Below are 22,468 nucleotides of genomic sequence, written 5' to 3' on the forward strand. Positions count from 1 at the left end.
AAAGAATATATGGGAAGTGCAACTGAACTCCTCAAGTACAAGGTCAGTGCATTGGGTTTGGATGGCAAAATTTTGGTCTTAGAGGGGCTATGAGAGGTGTCTCCTGTGAGAATTGCCAGAAGCTTCTCCCATGTCCAATACAACCAATGCCACTTAGATACCTCAGTGGCTGAGTATTGCACTCCAAAGTACTCGGGAACTCCATTCATTTCAATTCTCACTTTCACATGCAAGTTGAAGTTACATAAAAGTCCCCCAAAATTAGAAACACATAAAACAGGCAGTAATACAGATTATTAGACACACTCTTTAAAGGAATTCCACAAAATAGAAAATTGCATGCTTCATGGAAGGAGAGTTCACCAGGTTCCTTCATCATATTTACATTGGTGACATAATGCTCTGTCTTTTCAAAGAGTCAGAGAGTCTTATCTGTAATGGAAAGGTTCTCTTAAAAAAAAAGGAATGCCAACTCAGAATCAAATATTTAACAAATAGTGAAATGTCAGTGTGAGGTGCACATATAAATTTGGAGTAGTCTTTGCAGACTTCACACTGCTGATTGCAAGATTGAAATTTGTACCTGAAGATATACATACAAAATATTACAAGTTTCTGTATTCAAGCTTTTATTTTCCATCAGTCCTGAGACAAATAAATGAAGAACTGCATGGGAACAAAAATTCAGGCTTCCCACCTACTCCCTACCTGCCTTTCTTCAGCATCCATTGTGGAAAAGAATAAACTTACTTTCCCCTTACTTAGTGCAGTGTTGGATTCTTACTCTGAAAACTTTAGGATGGAGTAAAATTTGCATCTGATCTGAAGTAACAATTTAAATATGGATCATACACCTAAACATGCAGCTAGGATCACTCAGATCATCCAAAGTTGTCCATCAGGAGCCATTTCTTGTACCTTTCAGCACAGGCACATTCCAGTGCTAGTCTCTTGCTAGATCCCAGTTAAATGTTGCAAGGGGCCTTGACCAGACAACCAAATAAAAATAACTCAGTATAGAAGATGGGCTCATTTGATTCAAGCAGAGGTTAAAGCAGGTTATCCAATTTCAGGTTTGCCCAATTATCGGTTTGGGCTTTCTTTTTCAGCCCAGCATGGGTTCAGATGTGAGCCTTAGTCGAGTAAATAGCTGCCTCAAACAGGAGCTGAACAAGCTATCTTCATTAAAACTTCTCTACAGAGAGTTTGAGTGTTTGGGCAAGAAAAGAAAAGTAAGAGGGGAAAGCAAATGAGGCTCTCAGACCAAGAGTTCCCTTTCATCTAGGCAATGTAATGCAAATCCTTTCTATTGCGCATTTTAAGATGTAAATTGGATTCAAGTTGATGTCCACCTGTCTTGAACCAGCAGGGATGTCTTCCCATTTTTATCAAAGCATTTCTCTGCCAATTACTGGCTGTTGTGACAGTTGGAGATTTTTGTGTGTGTGTGTGCAGACTTTTACAAATACAAACTCATTAAAATTAGATCTTGCACATTCTGATTCCAAGGAAAACTGTCACTGAAAAATATCAGGGGTCAAGTGATCTGTATAGTCTAATTACATCCTAAAATACCTAGAAGCTTATGTTTATGAGAGAAAAAGAGCCCTATATTCTTGGTATTTTCCATTTTCAAAATTTTATTCTTTTTAAGAGGGGAAAATATTATGTAATACAGAAAGATATTTACATTGTTTACTCACTGTAGACAACTAAGTCTCTATTCATGAAAGTAAATTTTATTTAACAGCAGCAAGCAAAAATTTCCCAATTAATTTAAATAAATTCTCTCCCATTCTGTAAAAAATAGATGTTCATTAGAACAACTCTACAGAGCTCATATACTGGAATTCACCAAATCATTAACAAGAAACAACAAGTTCAGATCAAGTTGCTATGATACCTAACTTGTTTAAAAATACAAGCTTTCATTTCACTGGGAAAAAAAAAAAAAAAAGATACGACTATAATGTGTTTAGTAGTGAAAAAGAATAAATCGAACAATTTCTTTTCATCTTATGAAATTTTTCAGAAGATTGGTTCTAAAAGTTGCATTTTTATTTTTTTTTTCCCATGGGGTAAATTATTCTATTGTGGTGTCTTGGTATGAGAAACATTCATGACCAATCTCTTACTAATGTTTTGTACTCTAAATGAGCATTGTAAATACATTCAATTACTAAGGATAGGCACGTAAGTCACAAATTTGGCTACCATGGTGTCAGAACCAGTTTTCCAATGTGTTGAGGCAGATGCATTCTCTGCATGCAGCAATGTTTGATATACAGATTATGACATTGTAGCTATATTTGTGATAGATTTCAGCTGTTACTTTAGGGGTTTTTTCTCACTACCCTTTTGCAGTCTTTCAGCACAAAACATGCCTGAAAACTGTTGACAGGCAGGTAAAGGTGCAAATGTTAAGGAAAAACTGAAGGAATTTTTGGTACTTGGAAGTACCAAAAGAGGTGGAAAGGGAGACTTTTCAAGGTCTAGAATATCCTGCTCTGGATCTCAACCACGATGTGTGGTACATACGTGCTTATTTAAGGACAGAGTTGATCTTCTGAGCGGACTCCTCCTACATTTCGTTTGGCCTTGCAATTCAAACATGCAATAAAATGTCAAGAAAAGTTTGTTGGAAACAGCAAATGCAGAAAAATGTACTTGTCAGAAAAGTATACCACAGGAGGTGGAGTGGTTGCCTTTCCCTCTTTGCACATATGTTGCTCAAATCTGTCGGCTTTTTCTTTTGGAGGCAGGGAAGAGGGGCACATGTTTTGGTTTCAGAATGTGAGGGTTTTTGATGTGAGGAGTGGCCCCCATTTTCTCTCAAACATAAAAATTGGCTAACATATTGCTAGAAATAATTAATCAATAATACAGATTATTTTCTGATGAGATGAAAAGAAAAATCTGCCAAGATGTTACTGCCAAGAATATCTGACACAGTTCAAACTCCAGCCTAACGTGCCTCCGCCACATCCTTCCTTGTCCAAGCATCTGTACCTCACTCCTCAGAGCATCTCCCTGTTTTGTCTCTCACTAGGCACTGCCATTGGAGCCTTAAATAAAAAGCTCTCTGCAGAACCTCGAGCCTGATGGAAGGAGAACTCTGTGGCTCAGGAGGAGCCGCTGGCAGATGTGCCCTTCCATGGAGGAGCAGTACCACCTGCAGGGCTGGCATGGCTGGAGCTGGGAACCAGGCTCAGGAGAGGCAAAGGTGGTGAGTGTGCACAGTGGGGGAGCATGGAAACAGGAAAGGAAACAGGCATGATCCAGGAATCCCTTTCTAAGGAGATGGGCAACCCAATTTCTTGGACTGCAATCCCAGCAACTGCAGCATCAGTCAGGACAGGACTGCACTGGGAATGAACTCCCTCTCTGACAGGGACCTAGTGGAAGTCATCACAACACACATACCTGCTGTCTCATACAGGACAAACTGGATAATTCCAAAGTCATTAAGATGAGATACAGGCATTTTGTCTCATGTATCACATTGTTTCTCAGATTTTGACCTCTCCTTGAAAAATCTAAGTTAAGGAAATGAAATTCATCTGAACTAAGCCATTCTTTCTACACTAAAAAAAAATAATTATACTGACTCCTCTGCAGTTATGTACTGCACTATCTGCATTAGATGTTCCCCAATGCCCACAGGATATTATTTTCAGTTATATAAACTGTAGCAGTTGTGTCTCTTCCACTGTGCCACTCAGACAACACAGAAATGTAAACACTAAACCTCTATAAAAGGGAGATCAGATTAAAGGGTTTAATTTGAACACAGGAGAGAGATATTCAAAATTAAAGAATAATCACGGATACCTTCAAAATAAGGAAGTGATTTGAAACCAGTTTCCAGAAAGGCTGAGTAAGAAACTCTAGGGCAGAACATTGGAGGTCAAGGAAAGTTATCCTGAGTACCTTCACACAGTGCTCTAAATCCAGCAAAGGACTGAGGTATATATTAGATACAGCTGAGGAACTGTAAATTTTAACTTTGGACCAGGCTTGCATGAAGCAAAAAGAAATAATTAAAGCCTTCTTGTTTGAAAGACAGGCATCAGGAAAGGAAAATCAAATTATTTTTCTCAGTTGAAATATCCTTATGTTCTCACAGAGCAGATCAAAATTCCATCCACCGCTCCTGACTCTGTATTTCAGAGTCCATTTTCCATAAACTCTGAAATGTGGTCACATACTGTTATTTTCAAAGCAGAGCAATATTACAGAAGAATTTTCAAAACAAGATAGATCTTTACAATAGAATAAAAATCGCCAAAGGATATTAACCTCTAAAGCCTTTATCTGAACATGTGTATCTGCATAGTAAGTGTACAAATACACACAAATGTACCTACATACCTGCCTACATACACACACATATATATGTATATTTACACATACACACAGATGCTGGTATAGTTACATCAATATAGATATGGATATGGCTATAAATACAGAGCGGGGTGGCGGGGGGGATGCATACACATATTTTAAAGCAAAGAGGAGAATTAAATATCTAACCACTAAGTTCTGCACCTTGAATGAAATGAAGCCTCAAAACATCTTCATGCAGGAATGCCGCACTTTGATAAGACACAGGTTGAAATAGGCTGTCCAGATGGACTAAAGCCCAATGCACATAAATGTTCTTCGCAGCTACTGATTCATTTGTCCAGCTGCTACCAGGGCAAGCTGATCAGCTGTAAGTTGCAGACACAAGGAATAATTATTTTTTTTTTTACATTATATTATGAAAAACAATCAAAACGTCAGCCACAGAATCTTTTCTAGTAACTTCTTTTCTAGTAACTCAGCTGAGACGCTCTGCCTCTTCCTGTGTCTTTCCTTCTGGTGTGCAGAAACACGGGGTGACATTTTCTCACTTTGAGAGACCTTTTTACTGTTTTGAGAATTAGAATTTGCCAAGTAATTCTAAAACACAAGTCTGTTTATTCTGTTTTGTTTTATTTTTGATTTCTTCCTTCTCAGCAGCTAGTCCTAAGGGATTCAGTAGAATACACACATCCTTTTAAAGGTGTGTAAGTCACCTCTCCATATGTCAGTGTTCTAAATCCTGCAGTACAGACAGACTTTTTTTACCTGCATAAAGCTATCCTTAATTTTCACAAGGAGCATGTTAGATTTTCTATTTACTGGTACAAATTACAGACATTGTTTGATCCAGTGGTAGTTTGGAGCACTTAAATCTCTTGCTGAGAACAAAAGAAGGACCACAGAGGGAGCAAGAACGACAGTCCAGAAATGCTATAAATATTCTGAGCAAAGTTTACAGATGGTTAGATAAGACTTCCCCCTTGTAAGTAGCACTATGGCTACCAAGCAACCTAATTGCCACTAGGAACAAAATCATATTCCTCATCACTACCCACTGCTCTTGTGAGCACAAAGTAAACTTGGGATGAAGGTCAAATCATTAATTGTCATGCCAAGTCAAATTTGTGCAGCAGCTGCAAAGCAGCTTGAGCCAAGGCATTGTAGGAATAGCTGAAGATCACTACTGGAACAAGCAGAATATTCCTTTTTCACTCTTCTTTTATAAGCCAAAGGATCACAGCAAAAGTCCTCTGAAAGCCCTTCATTAGTTGTACTCCTGACAGGCAGAATAAGCTTGGACTTTAAGAATCTAAAAAATCCTATGCAGAAGAATCAAAGTTCTTTATTTTAATCTTTTCTGACATTTTATCCAATAAATGATTGTTAAAAAATTGATTTTTTTAAGGTCAGTCACTGTTGCTTTCTACCTTTCTTCTAAAGCTTCCAATAATATACTAGCTTTTCTTATTTATCCCACTTACTAAAACACGCTATCAAATTTATCCTTTCAAGAGAGGGATTTTTTTTCCTACATGTTTTGAGAAGCATATATTGCTGGACCAGTGCTGAGACTTAACTATAAATTAACTTTCTGTATACAAAAAGCATGAAGCAGGATGGAGGGGAAAAAAGGGTGTAGTGTCCCAACAGTTAAGGCATTGGAGTTTTAATGTGACAGCTGAAAAATTCATACATAGAAACTTCAGTTTATTTTTCTAAAAAGAGTGAGGGTCTGAGGTAGCAGTGAAAGAATCTGAGGATCTGACATTAGGGAGCCTTATATCCTTGAAACCAGAAGATTAAACCACTGTGACACTCCCTTAAGCAGAAAAGAGACAAAATAGTGACGCAACCCATGCAACCACCAGCGCAGCATCTTTGCCCAGAAGACGAAAATAAAGCAACTCACTAACTAAAGTTTATTGTAACAATAATGAAAAATTATTTTAAAAGCAAAAAGACGAATGTAGACCATTACATAATTTGGAGTGGAAAGGTTCTCTTGAGGTTTCCTGGTCCCTCCTTCACCTGAAACAGGACTAAACTCAGCATTAAACTGATCTGCTCAGGGTCTGGGTGATGAACTGCCTTGTTTAATCGAAACAAATTTCAGTAGATGCAGACAAGATAACTGGAAAATCATATGCAATATGACTGAATGAATCTCTTATACTGAGAGCATTTCTGATAGAATCAATTTGTCAGGACATACAATATATAGCAGAACTACAGAAAACAGCAACAGGATTTGCTATAATTCCTATTATCATAGTACCTATTGATCTTTTTCACTGGACATCCTAAGCAAAAATATAGTATAAAAACTTAATCTCTGTCCCACAAAGACTGACATCTACATATAAGACAGAGCAAATCAATATGGACAGATTAGGGAACAACAGTGAGGCAGTCCAGGCCAACATGACAGACACAAATCACAGAGGATAGGAGTTTGACCTGCTGGCAGGTTTTTTTGTCATCAATACAATCTTAAGTTGTTACAAGAGATCTGAGCAAGGACAATGTTTTCCTGCTTTGCACAGGTTTATAAAGTGCCCTTCTCATAGACATTACAAGGTTATTCTTTCAATGACTCCTGAAATCTTTGAAGAATGTTTAAAAAAAAAAAAGAAGACCAGTAATGATGTAATGCTTATTCTAGAATCCAAATTCTTTTCCTAAGGATATACTTGGAACATCTTAAATTTCCTCTATTGTCCAAAATTTACCTCTTTGATAGATCTTTCTTGTTTCAATGCATATTTGCCCATACTAGTACAAAAAGGCCCTCTCTCTACCAACTGGGCTAAAGTCAGGACTCACTTGGGAGGGGAGCAGTTAAGAGGTCACAAATTCAGAAGCTTTGAGACTGCTTATGCATTTATAAGTCATGAAGTCACCCTTGAATATCTCAGTTTCATAAGGAAGATATTGTCACTAACTGGAAAAGAGAAAAATAAAAATTGTTCTTAGTTTTGCTCTAGCAATGACTGGTAGTCATAGGTTTGAGGGTTTAGAGGACCTTTCAATAGAAGTTATACTCAACAACTCTGCAGCTTCTGAAAGACCATTCTAGACACCTATGTCCTGTAATTCATGTTTCACTCACTTTGTGTCTTGATTTTTAGAGCACTCATGAAAAACAAGGGACTGTGGACAGTGGGATTGTCTGAAAATCCTGATTGTGAGTCCTATAAGAACAAGGAATTAATTACAAAACCTATCACCCCAGATGAGAGACTATCTCAGCATTCCCAGTTGCTATGGGTTGCCTGGCTCAAATGCACCCCAACAGCTTCATATACAAATCAGATGAGAGCTGCAGCAAGGTACAACAGAGACCATATCTGGGAAAACAATATCTCAGAATAATGGGAGACTTTCTCAAGCACAATATCTAAATATAACCAATACAAATCTCTTAACAAAAACAGTAACAACAAAAACATATAATACACAGGTAGTAAAGTTTCTGTTTTATTCATAAATAAACAAACCTGTCCTGAGGTACTGGGCTCAGTTTAAAGTATGATACTGTCATAAAAAGTCTAACAGCATGGTCTGGAAATCATTTCTTATAAGGAAACAAAGATAATAAATTGGAATTGTTCAGATTTCTTGAGGGAAAGATAAGCAAGCTGGTTCTTGAATTCTTAATAAAGTAACTGCAAAGAAATGGGAAGAATTATTCTCCATATCTGGAAAGGACAGAACAAGTATATTTCGTTTTCAAGTAAGGAAAGAAAAGAATGTCATAGCTCTCTAAAGCTAAGAATAATAATATTTCGAAAGTAGTTAGTGATAGCAAACTTAGTTTTCTGACACTGAAGGTTCAAGAACAGGTTAGACATATCAGAAGTGGGTTAGCTATAGTTAATCCTGCCTAAGATCAGTCAAATGGATTGTAAGAATTTTTAAGGTCACCTTAGGCCTTAGAATCCTGTGATTTTCATCGTTATTTTGAGTTAGTTTCAGGCATAAATTTTTGGTTACTAAAAGTTACTTTCCTACATCTGACCTAAATTCCAATTAAAATTGATCTTTCAGTAGTCCAAAGATATTTTCCACTGTCAATCACACATCTCAGCATGACCACAATTTTACCTTTAAGAAATATCATATCATGCTGAATTCTACATTTAGTTCCTGTCCTACTTTCAAAGTTGGCACAGTGCTTGCTCCTTACAGTTTTCTCTTTCTGCAGGTTAAGGTTATATTGATTTAAATTCAAAATTTGAGATAGAAGCACTTTCATAACAGAACTAAAACCCATCAGCTTGCGATCTCAATTCCCTGTATTTTCAAGTAAAGTTCTTAATTTGAATTTGCCTGCAGTAATGTCATTATTTAAAAATATTCAACAAGGATTTTAACAAACTGCAGTCATTATTTGCTAAAAGACACTTTATACATGCCTCTCTCCATCACATTACCAGTGCACTCTTCTGATGAAATACTGCTACTGATACAAACATTGGTCTTGATTGCTTTTTCACTTTATGATAAGAACAAGTTTGGAAATTTTCGTGAATGTTTGACTTGAGAACTTAAAGAAACTGAGAGTTTGTTTAGACTAAAATTGACTGGTGGCTCCCTTGCAATACCAGGGAACCACATGCCTCCTCCACAGACCCAATTTACCATGGTCCCCAGGCTTCCTTGTGACAGACTAAGGGCCTTTGAAACTACTTGTGTTATAGGAAAAGATGAGAGTGTTGAGTCCTCAGAATTCACTGTAGTTAGTAGCACCTGTAAGTTGCAAGTCCTACAGTTTTCATGAGGAAGTGCAATAAACATGGTAACTCTGGAGCAAGGCAAATAGTCTTGGTACAGGGAACGAGTTTGTGCTGGTATCACCCAGAGGAGAGGTTTTTAAAAGTTCTTCATGCCTGAAGCCATGACTTCAACATGTGTTTTAATTGAGTTCAATGGAAGAAACAACATTTGTTGAAAAATGAAGCTGCGGTTATTTCAGAGTTATTTGGAAATTAAGAATAAAAAAGGTTTAATTTGAGTACTTTTTTGAGGGTTTCATTTAAGGCTGGCGGAAATAATCATCTGTCTGAAAGATGCTGCATCTGAATAATTCCTTACACAGGGGAACCCAAGCTGAATCTGATCTCCACTAGAGAGTCTTAAACTGCATTACAAGGAAATGCAGAAATGTCCATGTTATGAAGTACAGTAATTTCACGATTATAAGCCGCTCTGAGTATAAGCCGCACTTCCGGGTGCCAGCAACTTTTCGTTCTTTGTCCATATGTAAGCCACATCTGATTATAAACCGCACGTTACAATACAGAGTGTGATAAAAGGTATCTATTCTGTCACCATCTGTTGAGGGTGGGGGCAGTGATCCTTATCTCAACGGCAGATATTCTGCTAATGGGCCATCCATTGAAACCAAGCAGGGCATTGTTTTTTATCTTTTCATAACCTATCCTTCCTCCAGCCAGTCATTTTCTGCTAATGGCCCATTGAGTCCCACTGTGTGACTGATAAAATTACTGCATCCCATTGGAAGTTGCTCCAACCAGGGGGAAGAGCCCAACATTTCTTACCAAGATAAAAACAGAGGTTTTGGGACACTAAGGGAGCCCCTTTCTCCACTGGACTCCAGAGGAAAACCGAATTTCTCCACATCACCACTGGATCTCTGAAAGGAAACTGCACCTTCTACAGGACCACTGCCACAACTGAATCACATCTGTCACTGCAGGAGGATGCAGCAACCATTTAATGGGACTGCTACCAACACCCTGCCTGACCGGGTGTCAGGTTGTACTCTGACTTTGTCAGGGTTTGGAGTTTATTTCTTTGTAGTACTGTATTTCTATTTTGATTTCCCTAGTAAAGAACTGTTATTCCTAATTCCCATATTTTTGCCTGAAAGCCCTTTGATTTCAAAATTATAATAATTTGGAAGGAGGGGGTTTACATTCTCCATTTCAAAGAGAGGTTCCTGCCTTTCTCAGCAGACACCTGTCCTCCAAACTAAAACAGCAACTTTTCATTATTTGTCCATATATAAGCCGCACCTGATCATAAGTCGCACTTGGGGTTCTGACCAAAATTTTAGTCAAAATGGTGCAGCTTATAATCATGAAATTACTGTACTCTGAAATAAAATGTTTTCAGTTCCTGCTGTTGACCTTCTTTCACTGTATTCACACAAATGTGGTTTCTAATTTTGCAGGAAATGAGACCCTTGAGAGGTCCACTTAATTAGAAGGCATAAAACAGACTGCATTATGCCAGCATTTCTTTGTTAGGAGAAAGATTTTGTTAATTGAGAAATGCGGAAGAAATGTAATAATGTATTAAACATCGGTGTATAGACCTAGAACTAGCTTAAAATCAGATATTTTTAGTAAGCCACCAGTTTCAGTTGCCATAAAAGGATAACATATTGCTCTTAATGTAGAACTGGTGTAATTTTTAATAATTTGTAGAGCAAACAAATTTCATGGGCTAATATAGCAAACTTTTTGGAATTACTTTGAGAAATTCTGTGGAAAAAAATATGTTAACAAAATAACAAAAAAGGGTAGGTATTGCTTCTTTGGAGCTTTTTTTTCAGACAGAAGTTTTAAAACCTCTCATCTTGCCAGCTATGTAAGCAAGGGTTTTAATGTTCTGTATTTTTACCTCTCTGCATTGTGTCTGAGACCATGCTGAAATAAGTCAATTCCTCAGACATGAAGGCAGCAAAATAAAATTACTACATTAGTATGGAATATTTTGCATGAAATAAATACAAGGGCTTTTTTCAGAAAGATACAACAGTTTTAAATACAGTTCAAAGCAAGCTAATCTAAACCAGTGTTTGTTTTGTTTTATTCCTTTTTTGGTAATGAGGTGGAGAGATGTGTTACACAGGACAATCTGGTAGCAGAAGCTCTCTATAGATACAATGTAAAAAAATCCAAATTAAAAATTCAGTTCTGTTCTAGAACATCCACAATCTTTGTGAGCAATGCATGAAGTATTCCTGCTAAGCAGTACAGCATGGGAAAATGAAGGTACAGTAATTTCACGAATACAAGCCGCACCGTTTTGACCAAAATTTTGCTCCCACACCGGAAATGCGGCTTATACTCAGGAGTAGCCACTATGTGAATAATTTTCTGACATTTTCAATCCCGGGAGTGCAAACCAAGTCAGTGCAAACTGCAAAGTTGAGCTCCTGCCAGTAAAACCCGGCATTTACGCGGTTGTTACAAATTGGTTACTCTGTTGCGCAGCAGGTGGAGTTGCTCAGGGGATGGAGAAGGCGGGGCAGCTCCCTCCTGCTGGCCCCGCGGCTTGGGGGAGGCAGGGGTTCTCTCCTACTTGGCCCCACTGCATGGGGGAAGCAGCGGCTCTCTCCTGCTTGGCCCCGCGGCTCGGGGGGCTCCCGTCCCCACGTGCCGCCGCTGCAGGAGCAGGTAGGCTACATCCCCACCTCCCATCACCGCCGCAGGTGCCGGTGGGCTCTGTGCCCCTCCTGCCGCCACGGGGCAGCGCCGGGCCGAGGTGACCGAGCCCAGCGGTGGCAGCAGCCGGCCCCGAGCAGCCCCGCCGAATGGCAACACCGAGCTGGGCCACCCAGCCCTGTTGGCAGCCCCGAGCCCTCATGGCCCGAGCCGAGCCAGTAAACCCCACCCTGCCGTGGTTCGATTACTATTTGGCAACTTTGTTGCATGCGGGTCCTCGCTGCGAATGACAGAGTGGCTTATACTCAGGTGCGGCTTATTTATGGACAAAAAACAAAATGTTTGCCAACACCCAGCAATGTGGCTTATACTCAGTGCAGCTTGTATTCATGAATTTACTGTAACTGAGATGGGGGTAATGCAGGTCTTGTTTCCTTTTTCATAGTTGCCTGAGAATGATCAGCTGAGAAGTCCATCTGTCACCTGATTATGGCAAAGAGTCAAACACAAGATAGCACCCAGATGCGAGATATATTCCTTCACCATATCACTAGATGAATTTGCAGCAATTTTCATTTTCCTGATTTTAGATGTTTTGGAAAAGAAATCCAGAAAAAAACATTTCTTTTTTTTTTTTAATTTTATTTTATTTTAACTGTAGCTTTGCATTTTCTCTGTTCTGCCCTATTTAACACCTTTTTTTATTCTTCTTCTGTCTGAGTATCAGATGTTTCTACATAGCTAGATAAATTTAGACTCTTGTAGGTAATATCCATTTTAAAGAGAAACTGGTGTTAGATAAAGAAAGCAACAACATTTTGATTTCCTCCTCCTACAACTCAGAAAATTACAATAGCCTGCCTTCTGAAATAGGACAGACATTAATCTAGGGTTTTCTTGCTCAGAGCTATGAGCTTCTTATAATCACTGTCAATCAAAAGTAATTAAGAATGATAACTGACATATTTTAGGATGCTCTCCTGTCTTGGTGTTTTCATGTGCTGCTTTTCCCAACTTGGCCAACTCTTCTCTAGCAGTATTTTTTGAAGTTACACAGTCAAAAGTTCTCTATTCCTGAGCAAATTGATATTTCTCCTTCATTTTCTGGAAGATAAGAAGAGAGTACTCCATGGACTATTATAGCTATATTAAGTGAAGATTGATACACAGTTCCTCAAGCTTTGCGCTGGTAAACAGTAAACTCGCTGTGGGAAATTGGTATTTCTCTGTCTCTCTGGAATAACTGTTCCCTTAGTGATCACACAGTTTGGGTGCACTGCCCCAGCACATCTGATCCCATTTCTCAAGAGAAATTGATACTTACTCCCTATGGAGGAGTTCAGGCAGAACCTGAAATGCCAAGCACAGTTCAAGCCACCAAAACACCACCACATGGCAGGCTGATGGAATAACCAAAAGTGCACCCGCTGCACTGACACTTCCTGTAGACTCCAAAGGGGGCAGAGGCTGTGGAAAGCATCATTGCAGAGGCCTCTCAGTGCACAGCCAAACTGAGTGGAAGAGAAGGGGCCAGCCACTTTGCAGAAGCCAGAACTATGCAGGTAGTGTTAGAGTGGGATAAAAGGGAAAAGTGACCTACAGGCCATATCTATAACTATTCGTGAATACCAAACACAAAACTGTGTGAATGAAAAAAACAATGTAAAACAGCAAAGGGTGGAAGCACTAGGATAAGCACATCAGGCCAGTTGAGGTGCATCAATAGGTAGCTCATCAGAGACACTGAAGACCAATGTGAGTTCAACATGTCGGTGCACCCATTTCAAACAAAAAAAAATCAAAACTGTGGGATAAAACAAGAATAGATGTGTATTGGGTCTGACTGAGGTAGAGTTAATGTTTCCCTTAGCAGCCCTCACAGTGCTGTGCTTTGCATTGGTAGCTGGCAGGGTGTTGGTAACACACCAGTGCCTTGGCTACTGCTGAGCAGGGCTGTCCTGCTGACATCCCATCCTCCCATCAAGAGGCTGGGAGTGGGCAAGATCCTGGGAGGGCACTTGGCCAGGCCAGCTGACCCAAGTTAGCCAAAGGGACATTCCATGCCATGTGATGTCAGCTCAGACACAAAAGCTAAGGGAGGGAGGAGGAATTGGGGGTGCATTTGTTGTTCCTCAGTGTTTGCCTCCCAGAATAACACTACCCATCCTGAGACCTTGCTTCCGGGAAGTGTCCAAACATTGCTCTCTGGTGGGAAGTAGAGAGCAACTTTTCCCTTCCCTTATGTATGCGCAAACCTCTGTTTGTTTCTTTCTCTCTCTTTTAATAAACTGCCCTGTCTCAGCACTGGTTGTTTTCCATCTTATTTTCTCCCCTGCCCCACTGGGGAGTGATAGGGCAGCTTGGAGGGCACAGGGCACCCAGCCAAGGTGAAACAGGGCCAGTCAGTGTTCCAAGCAGAACAATGCAGCCAGCACGGACTTATTGCAGGGAAACACTGGCTTCTGGGCCTTCTGGAGCTATCTGGGGGTATCAAGTAGACAGGTAGATAAAAGAAATCAAGAAGACTCCTTCTAAGTGATTTTTAGAAATGGTTCTATTAAATAAAATGGTTGCCACAGAACTGGAGGGGGATAAAGTATTTCACAGCTTAATATGAATCAAAAGACAAGGCTTAATGAACATTTTTCAGGATCAAGAGGACTCAGCTGTCAAGTTCCCCAGGGAATTATGCTGGTTACAGCTTCATTCAGTTTCTTTATCAATGAGCTGAAGAAACTGTACTGCTGTACTGTTGTACTGTAAAACTTGCAAGCCTGAAGCCAATTCCACTCTTCAAGGTGGCCCAAAGCCAAGTCATCAACCCAGAATGCCAAAAATCCTTGACAAACTTTCTCAGTGGGTAAAAAAGTGGTCGATGAGTTAACAGAAAAAGGTGTTACAAGGAAAATCTACCCTAAATCTTGCATGCACAGTGTTGCATTCATAAAAACACAGTTGTAATTTAAGGGGATTTTATATTCACCACTTGCAGTTCTCTGAAATCATTGTCCAGCATAGCCTAAATAAGCCAATGAAATATTTGACATGAAGGGAAAGGTGTTCAGAACAGGACATCGCTGTGCAATTTTGAGAAATTTTGTCCATGTCCAGACTGGGCTGCTATGCCTGGTTCTGGTTTCTGCATCTGAGGAAGGAGAGGGAACTAGAGAAGATACAAAGAAGGGCAGCTAGACAATCAAGAGAGATACCTTATGAGACGTGAAAAGCTATGAATCTTCAGTATGGAGCTAAAGAGGTCTTAAGGAATCGTGAAGGCAATGGAAGATCTGAAGATAAAACTGTCATTCACAAAATCCTGCAACTAGAGAACCAGGAAATTCTTGTTGAAACACTAGCAGGAAACTCACTCAAAACAACTAAAATACTTCTTCACCCAAATGACCATTAAATTTATGAAAGACAGGAAGACATGGCAAGGGAAATTATATTATCACACACACAAAAAAACCAAAAAAAAAAACCAAAAAAAAAAAAAGAAAAAACCAGAGATAGACTGATTCACTGATTCGTGGACTACAATACCAGATTAAAATAAGAGAGGTTAGGGATGTAGCCTCTAACATTCCTAATACAATGATTGGGAGTGCTGAGCGAGTAAAAGGGGAGTGAATACTAAACATGACAAACTGAGTCTGCATTGTGCTGTCCAAAGTAGAAGACATATGAGATATTGCCAATATTTTAGTGTCCTAAAGGTAGGCTGCACAGTATTAATCAACCAACAAATGAGATACTTTTCAAAAGTTGTGATACAAATTCCTCCTCCCCATGTCATTCCTTATCTTCATTAACTCTTTAGTTACATCTGCCTCCATTTTCACACTGGTTATACATGCCCTGAAATGCCTTCTTGACTACTTTCGGGCTGGTAGATTTTTGCCTACTACTAATAAAAAGGGAAATAAAAACATCTTAAAAGACATTCAAATAAATGACGATAGCACTAAATAAGGTTGTCAATCCATCATAACCCAGATACAGATGTTAGTAGAAAGGGTTGGCATTTGTTCAACTCCAAATTGTCAGGAAATGTTTAGGAGTGCCACACCGTGCTGAAGCTGACAAAATTTGAAGATTTCATTCCTGGGGGAATGTCAGCAAAGAGAAAAGAAACAGGAGCTGTTCAGAATTCCAAACACAGAACCAGAAACAAAGCATTTGCAAATTCAGTCTCTTCTACACTTGTCTGGAACCTGTTATACACACCATTTCAACTCTGCCCATCACTTTGGTGATGTTTGCAATAGTTTTCTTATAGTAGGTAGAGAAGGAAAACACATGGAATGAGGTGAGAAATGCAGACCTTTGAGACTATAATGAGACTTCGGGGTACACCCTTGCTGATGTTTGACTGCTCTTTTGAGATTTACCATGTGTCAGATATAAGACTTCACAGGACACTGAAATGAGTGCCCATATAAGACCCCAATTCTGTGTGGGAAATCTATAAAACTATCACATACAGGAAAATTGGATGTGTCAGGGAACACAGGTACTCTGGTGTGCACCAGAGCTGCTACACACAACCACAGGTCTTTTAGTGGACACGAAAAGAGAAATGGTTGTTCCTCCTAAACCATAACATGACATACACAGTAGAAATAGAAATTTAAGTGTTGTAACTCCATTTTTATTTCCCCTAATTAATAAAATTATCTTACTTTTGACATCTTCATTTTGTCAGAGTACAAAGAACAGAGATTCGTACTAACTGATCATGATTTTGGACTGCATAAATGACATCGCAGCTTTAAGCATGTACTTTCTGCTTCCAATATACAAATCCATTCTGATTAAAAGTAACTAATCTCAGCAGAAGAGCCTGAATATCAGTGGAAAATGGTGGGATTCAGCCTCTTGTATCAAGCAAGTCTGCTTTTTAAATGCTTTTATGCCTTTTCTAAGAAGATTTAATTACCAATTATGTTAGAAACAATTTTTAATCATTTTAAAATTTAAATGAAGTAAAATAAATGGACAACAGTAGAATCACAGCATACTTTTAAAAAGATCACATTCAACACAGATTTTCAGTTCAAGCCCTCTTTGTTCATTTAATTCTCAGTTTCAATTGCAAGAAGAAAAAATAATAACAAGGGCTTCATGTCAGAGAATGAAACACTATTTTAATTTTAAACTTCCCATCTTTATATTTTAATTTTGCTACAAGTAGTCTTGATTCAAGAAATGGAGGGAGGGGATTGTCCCTCCCCTCGTCTTTTCCCCTCGTCTTTTTAATGGAAAAAAAATATTTTTTAAAAATTCGCAGGCAGGACTTAATTTTATTTTTTTCCCACAGATTGTATTTGTTATAAGGCATTACCAGAATTTTGATCTTCTAATCCGTGTGAGCAAATCTATCAGATGACTTCTGATAAGAAAATAATAAATTTCACCGCGAGGGGGTGCTGATGGCAAACCAACAGAACTGTTTTTCCTGATACCGGCATCCTCATCTGATTTTCTGCAAGAAAACTTCAGGTTCAGATTAGAATTTCATACCAAAGCACAGCAGGCCAGACGCGTTTGGTCAAACTCGGTCAGCGAAATCCTGAATCTACAAAAAAAAAAAAAAAAAAAAATATTGAAATATTCTATACATTTACATTTAGGAGAACAAGGATGCTATGTATGTAATGTCCCAGAAGTTTCTTAAGTGCTGATATACTGTAATGCATCTAACACTGTTTCTCATAAATTCACATTTAAATTTATGTATTCACTTTAAATATAAAAAAAAAGATCTTTTATTAGTCCTAGACTGTTGGTGAGTAGGATGTACAGAGGAGGGAGAAAAATGCAGAATGGGTTCGGGGGGTGAAATGAAAATAAAGCTTTATTTCTCCCAGCAATTTTAGTTTTGGAAGCTCTTTAATACTAAAATTAGGTCAAAACCTAAACTGATGTAACTGAGGGAGACAAAGTTAAGATATTGTTTTACTGGTAACATAAAAATTCATCCACAAGAACAAAATTATAAAATTACTATCAAATATCTAAATAATTCCTGTCTAATCACCAGTGTGGTTTTATAGCTGAACATTAGCATGTAGTTCAAAAAAAGATAAATATTCCAAAACACAATTTCTTGTGAAAGAGGTCAAGACGGTTTTTTTTCTGGTTTTACCATTAAAATCTTTTTCTTGGTATTAAAAAAATAAAAAATCATCTATATCTTAATTATCTTACAGTCACTTATCTTTTCTACTCTTTTAACTTGGAGTTTATAGTCTTTGGAGCCACTGACTTGACACTGAAACTAGCAAGTCCTCATGATTTGGCCAAATTACATGGCTTCTTTTAAAAAAAGAGAAGAAAAATTAACTTCTAACTGTAAACTAGTGCTTTCACCCATCGGACATGGAAACTGTCCATTGAAATTGAACTAGCAGCGCATGGTACTGTGAAAGCAGGGCTCTCTGGTCTGGTGCTGGAGCAGAGAAAGAAGCAAAAATGAGATTATTAACAACAAAAAGCAGTTTCAGAGCTATGCAAGAACCACCAGCTGGCCAAAATTCTGATGGTATACAAGCCTCTTCAGAGACAGGTAAAGACACAATAGTAGTTTAGGATTTACCACTTTGTCATCTACCATGTTCCACTTGGCACACCACCTGCTGAAACAAAAGCAATGCCTTCCTGGGGGAAGGAGAGAGAGAGGTAGGATTGGGGTATATGAATATGTATGATCTGAATTCTCTGGATGAGTGGAAGCAGACTACTTTGGCTGTTCTGGCCATTTTTATCGTGATTTGCTAGCAGCAGATGGAATTCACTAAGAAACCTTTTTAAAATATTGAAGTCATTTCTCTTCCCTACTGCAATAAAGTTTGGAAGTGACATTTATAGTCTATAGGTCAGATCCTGAGGGGTACAATCACATACTTACAAGAATATCTGGCCAATTCACTGTATGAAGAAAGACTCCAGTTCCCTAAGTCTTGTGGAACTGAAGTCCCTGTCGGGAGTTCCTTGACAGCTGCTTTTTAGAATGAAAGGCATTCAAGTTAGATTGGACTAGTCTTCTGTAGGTTTGTAACTTCCTGTAGAAAGAGAACTTAGGTCTCTAAATCTGTATCTATAATAGTCTACATTTCTAAATCTACCATTACATACTGGTGTTTGCATCATATTATTAAATGCATATCATATTCACATAGATTTGTATCAGACTGGCTTTCTTGTCTAAAGTTAATTGAACTGATTGAACTGAGCCCAGAAACACTATCAGTGGCTGGGAAATTGCTATTCACAACTCAATCCTCATTTCAGTCTGCTCAAAACAAAGTCACAAAGTTTTGGTGTCACCAAGCTGGGCAGAAACAAGTAATGAAATCTGATATTTCTTACATGCAGAAGGATACAGAATATATGTACCCTGTGTGCTCCAAAATTAAACATAGTCTAAGATGTATGGATAGGCAAAAACTCACATATTTCTCATAATACTGATAACAGAAAAGTATAATGATACTTTACAAATCTTTTCACAGCTGATATTTGTGAGAACATAGGTCTTTCACCTTCCTCTCTTCTTCCAACCTGCCCTTCCCATTCTGCCTCCATAAGCCAGGAATTAAAAGAGCTACAAATTGTACTGTTTAAGGTTTTTGGGACCTCTTACTCTGTCACAGTCCTTTCTATTGCCCAGTCCCACAAGAGGATTTTCGGGCTTCCAATTGCTCCACGTGTGCTGTAGTTCTGCTCCACCCTGCTCCAGGGTTTTCTTAGGGAGGCATAGGAGTGGGATAACCAAGGAGACGACGAACACAATTCCCTCCTCCAAGTTGCTGCCCCAGCAGCAATAGATGGTGAAGTAAAGAGAAGAGGATGCTGCACCGAAGCAAAAGCATTTGAGGTTTGCAATGATGTGTTGAGTAGTACTGGTAATATCAACATTAATAATGCTGGCACCTCCTCAGTATAAGCTGCATTGGGAACAGTGAAAATATATACTGAGCATCAACAGAATAGTGTAGGTGTGTTCATCCTCACACGAGAAAATCCAGAAATTCAAATCACCCTTTTTTCTCATTCCAACACCTTTCCATGGATAAAATGTATGCCCTGTGCACATCTGTAGCACTCTTGAGAAGATGAAGGGGACAACTGCAAAACTGAAGGAGAGAACAAATTTTCCATATGTAGTAGGCCTGACTGTAACCACTATTTCTTTTGCTCCATGTCATAAACAAGTGGGATTCCAAACAGATCCCTTTATCCCATTTCTGTTTGTCAATATCTACATAAGGCACCATCTCTTTAGGCTGCTTGTCTTAGAGTACCAGTTTTTCTCTCAGTTCAATCACAAACAGTTAAGTTTCCATTTATGCAATAATCTGTTCATTCTCTGATTATTTTTTTTAAGTGTATAGGATGAAATAAAAGTTAAGTGATATTATTTCTGTAATTCAATTAAAAGTAAACCAGAACTCTTTTTATCTTATTATTGTACAAGTCTATTAAATTAAATAGTAAGGTACATAGTTTTGTTTCCAGGGTGCATATCTATATGCATTTGTCTGATTATTTCTTTCAGGGCTGGATATATGCATAAGAGTGATATGCAAGTGACACAGCAACGAGGATAATTGTCCTTACCTGGTTAGTAACACATACATTTCTGGCCATGCTAAGCAAAATAGTTGGATGAATTTCATTTAATTTGTTAAAACCTTTTATCACTAAAGCAGGGTGGAAGCAGCAAGGGTCATTAATTTCATTCTGCTTTTTAAACTAAAATCTGGCCAGAAATTATCTGCTGGGTCTCCACCAATAAACTCTGTCACAGGTGCTGCCAGATCATTGAAAATACTTGCAAAGCATAGGATCATCCTGATCCACCCACATGAGTCACCCGTAGTTGCCTTACAGAAAAATAAGAGAAAGATACCTTGAGAAAACTAAGTCAGTTAACCTGAAAGAGTAACTTTTATTAAAAAAACCTCAAAACCACCAAACCCAAAAAAACAGCCAACCAAACAGAACCCACCCATTCCCACCCCCCCAAAAAAACTCAAACTACAAAACCAGCCCAAGACAATCTTGACTGGGCTGAGCAGTGTGGTAGAAGTGGCCACATTTAGGTTCATACATGTTTCCCTACCGTGCCTGTGCACTACAGACCCCTCCAGATTCTGAAACTTAATTCATTCTCATAAAAACAAGGAGTCAATATGTCTGTGCAGCTCCACTCTCAGAAGTACTTTTACTTCTGATTAGAACCAGGTTTGGTAGTTAGTCTCAATGACTGGGGAGCGCAATCCTAGACTGTCTGCCAGAACAAAAAAATTAAGACATATCGTGAGAAGTTTGCAATTGAAACTATTAATGTAAACCTCATTAAATAATTAGGGAGCATTTTAGATTTTCAAAATAAAGGATGAAAAGGAATTAAGGAGGGAAAGATCACATGTGTGAATTCTAAAGACTCTAACAGAAATGAAGGGAAAATGAAACAGTGGGAAAGCTTTTACCAGTAATAGCTGCCAGACCTTGCAAAAAACACAGGATTCCACAACAAGATGAGTACATCTTACCTAGAAGGTAGCCTCTTTCGCTTGAGCTACTGTTCACACATGATGGTCTTGTAAGGAGTGCTGTTTGATTTTTGAATCAAAGAACTCTTGCTTTGACAGTCTGACAGCTTCAGGACACTACGCCTAAATTATACCTATTCCACTGCAACTTTCATCCTCCTCCAACTTGCTAAATCTACCCCAAATTCAGGTGTCTTATTACACCATCACATCTGGGGATTTAAGAGAATAAAAACCACTTGCAACATGTGAGTAGTTTCATTCCTCGTGGCTCTACTCTGCCAGAGGCAGTGAGGCACAGTTACATAAAGAGTGTTCTCAAGTGTGAAACAATGTCCTCAACCACCAGTTCAGGCTGCATTTAAGCAGCAGGGGCTCCCACAGCTTTAGTACCGTGGTTAAACTGGTGAAAAGAGATGAGATGTTCCCCCAGAAAGACACATTGAAACTAAAAATTAAGAAAATTGAAACTGAGGATAAAAAAGACATAAATTGCTCTCCAATTAAATGCTCTTGAAGTTAATGAAGAACTTTTCCCAGCAGTCAAGGACTGGAAGTACCATGTTAAATCTTTTTTTGTTCCTTATTGTTGCTAACTTTTCACAGAGAATAACAAGAAAATATAGAAGTATTTCCAATAATGATTTTAACTGCTTTTTTCAATACAGTTTTTGTAAGCAGTTAATACCCTTGAACATATTCATTTAATTAAATGTATTTATTACTTTAATTTGCTCAACAGAAGCCGGTAAGAATTATTTCATTTAATCTCTAGGCTGCACACCCACACACACTTCCATGCAAGAATTTTAGATTTAATGTCAGAAACCTGAGATCTTTTCATTTGCAGAGGGTCATGAATATTGTTTATGCTTTTAACTGGCTCCAGTCATCAAAGAAGAGTTGAGGGAAGCAGCTGGGACTGAGAATCTCTCAGGAATAGAAAAGCAGTACTAGAGAATGGTAGTAAATTTGCATCTCTGAGTGATTTGAGGATGGCAAAGACCTTCCCAGGAAGCAGAATCCATTTTAAGATGGCATGCATACATAGATCCATCCAGAACTTAATTTCTGAAATGGATTTTTTCATGTAACAGTCATGAAAATTTGTGACCTCTACTGTTTAAAGACTCTGGCACAGGGATC

The 22,468-nt window shown here is 38.5% G+C and overlaps 1 long non-coding RNA gene across 1 annotated transcript in view; it reads right to left on the bottom strand.

Annotated features, from left to right (window-relative positions):
- The window catches only part of LOC117001592, a 32,700-nt gene extending 15,359 nt beyond the window's left edge, over positions 1–17,341 (bottom strand). Inside the window, exon 1 of the long non-coding RNA XR_004419070.1 lies at positions 17,286–17,341. This is a non-coding gene — a long non-coding RNA (uncharacterized LOC117001592). The remainder of the gene's footprint in view (positions 1–17,285) is intronic.
- Between the last annotated feature and the right edge of the window lie 5,127 nt (positions 17,342–22,468).

Source organism: Catharus ustulatus, chromosome 1, assembly GCF_009819885.2.
Source record: "Catharus ustulatus isolate bCatUst1 chromosome 1, bCatUst1.pri.v2, whole genome shotgun sequence".
NCBI lineage: Eukaryota > Metazoa > Chordata > Aves > Passeriformes > Turdidae > Catharus > Catharus ustulatus.